Below are 2,500 nucleotides of genomic sequence, written 5' to 3' on the forward strand. Positions count from 1 at the left end.
AGCGGAGGGGGAAGGGGGGGGGGAGGCGGTGGGAAGGGGGGGGGAGGCGGTGGGAAGGGGGGGGGAGGCGGTGGGAAGGAGGGGGGAGGCGGTGGGAAGGGGGGGGGAGGCGGTGGGAAGGGGGGGGGAGGCGGTGGGAAGGGGGTGGGAGGCGGTGGGAAGGGGGTGGGAAGGCGGTGGGAAGGAGGTGGGGAGGCGGTGGGAAGGGGGTGGGGAGGCGGTGGGAAGGGGGTGGGGAGGGGAGGCGGTGGGAAGGGGCGGGTGGGAAGGGGCGGTGGGAAGGGGGGGGGCGGTGGAAGTGGGGGGCGGTGGGAAGGGGGGGGGGAGGCGGTGGGAAGGGGGTGGGGAGGCGGTGGGAAGGGGGTGGGGAGGCGGTGGGAAGGGGGTGGGAAGGCGGTGGGAAGGGAGGCGGTGGGAAGGGGCGGTGGGAAGGGGGGGGGGCGGTGGGAAGGGGGGGGGGGCGGTGGGAAGGGGGGAGGGGAGGCGGTGGGAAGGGGGGGGGGAGGCGGTGGGAAGGGGGGGGAGGCGGTGGGAAGGGGGGAGGGGAGGCGGTGGGAAGGGGGAGGGGAGGCGGTGGGAAGGGGGGGAGAGGGGGCAGTGGACAGGAAGGGGGGGCAGTGGACAGGAAGGGGGGGCAGTGGACAGGAGGGGGGGGCAGTGGACAGGAGGGGGATGCAATGGACAGGAGGGGGGGGCAGTGGACAGGAGGGGGGGGCAGTGGACAGGAGGGGGGGGCAGTGGACAGGAGGGGGGGGCAGTGGACAGGAGGGGGGGGCAGTGGACAGGAGGGGGGGGGCAGTGGACAGGAGGGGGGGGCAGTGGACAGGAGGGGTGGGCAGTGGACAGGAGGGGGGGGCAGTGGACAGGAGGGGGGGCAGTGGACAGGAGGGGGGGCAGTGGACAGGAGGGGGATGCAATGGACAGGAGGGGGGGGCAGTGGACAGGAGGGGGGGGCAGTGGACAGGAGGTGGGGGCAGTGGACAGGAGGGGGGGGGGCAGTGGACAGGAGGGGGGGGCAGTGGACAGGAGGGGGGGGCAGTGGACAGTGGACAGGAGGGGGTGGACAGTGGACAGTGGACAAGAGGGGGTGGACAGTGGACAGGAGGGGGGGGGCAGTGGACAGTGGACAGGAGGGGGTGGACAGTGGACAGGAGGGGGGTGGACAGTGGACAGGAGGGGGGGGCAGTGGACAGGAGGGGGGGGCAGTGGACAGGAGAGGGGGGCAGTGGACAGGAGAGGGGGGGCAGTGGACAGGAGAGGGGGGGCAGTGGACAGGAGAGGGGGGGCAGTGGACAGGAGAGGGGGGGCAGTGGACAGGAGAGGGGGGGCAGTGGACAGGAGGAGGGGGGCAGTGGACAGGAGAGGGGGGCAGTGGACAGGAGAGGGGGGCAGTGGACAGGAGAGGGGGGGCAGTGGACAGTGGACAGGAGGGGGTGGACAGTGGACAGGAGGGGGTGGACAGTGGACAGGAGGGGGGGGGCAGTGGACAGGAGGGGGGGGCAGTGCACAGGAGTGGGGGGACAGTGGACAGGAGAGGGGGGCGGCAGTGGACAGGAGAGGGGGGGCAGTGGACAGGAGAGGGGGGGGCAGTGGACAGGAGAGGGGGGGCAGTGGACAGGAGAGGGGGGGCAGTGGACAGGAGAGGGGGGCAGTGGACAGGAGGAGGGGGGCAGTGGACAGGAGAGGGGGGGCAGTGGACAGGAGAGGGGGGGCAGTGGACAGGAGGGTGGGGCTGTGGACAGGAGGGGTGGGGCTGTGGACAGGAGGGGTGGGGGCTGTGGACAGGAGGGGGGGGCTGTGGACAGGAGGGGGGGGCAGTGGACGGAGGAGGGGGGGCAGTGGACAGAGGGGGGGCAGTGGACAGGAGGGGGGGCAGTGTCACACACACACACACACACACACACACACACACACACACACACACACACACACACACACACACACACACACACACACACACACACGACACCTACCTGTACTTCCGGCCGCCGCCATCTTCTCACTCGGCGCCGCGAGGGAGGAAGGGGGTCCGCCATCTTACGCGCCGCGTGGCAGCCTGTTCCCACGCCGGGGAGGGAGGTGAGTGTAGCGGGAGGGAGGGAGTGGTGTGTAGCGGGAGGGAGTGGTGTGTAGCGGGAGGGAGTGGTGAGTGGAGCGCGAGGGAATGGAGCGGAAGGTGGTGAGTGGAGCGGGAGGGAGTGGAGCGGGAGGGGAATGGAGCGCGAGGGAGGAAGGGGGGTCCGCCATCTTAGGCGCCGCGTGGCAGCCTGCCTGTTCCCCCGCCGGGGAGGGAATGGAGCGGGAGGGAGTGGTGTGTAGCGGGAGGGGAGTGGTGTGTAGCGGGAGCTACACTGTGTGAGGTAGCGGGATAGGGGGAGGGACATTGGTGGCATGGTGTAGCGTGGTGTAGCGGGGTAGGGGGCCTCGCGGTCTGGTTGCGGTAGGGAGCTGTGTGAGGTGCAGGAGATGAGGCGTGCTGTGCGGTTCGCGGGAGCTACAC

At 71.6% G+C, this 2,500-nt stretch overlaps 1 protein-coding gene across 1 annotated transcript in view; it reads left to right on the forward strand.

Moving 5' to 3' along the window:
* The window catches only part of LOC142497932 (heat shock cognate 71 kDa protein-like), a 23,282-nt gene that overhangs the window by 5,789 nt on the left and 14,993 nt on the right, over positions 1-2,500 (forward strand). The window lies entirely within an intron of this gene.

Source organism: Ascaphus truei, chromosome 6 (genome assembly GCF_040206685.1).
Source record: "Ascaphus truei isolate aAscTru1 chromosome 6, aAscTru1.hap1, whole genome shotgun sequence".
In the NCBI taxonomy this organism is placed as follows: Eukaryota; Metazoa; Chordata; class Amphibia; order Anura; family Ascaphidae; genus Ascaphus; species Ascaphus truei.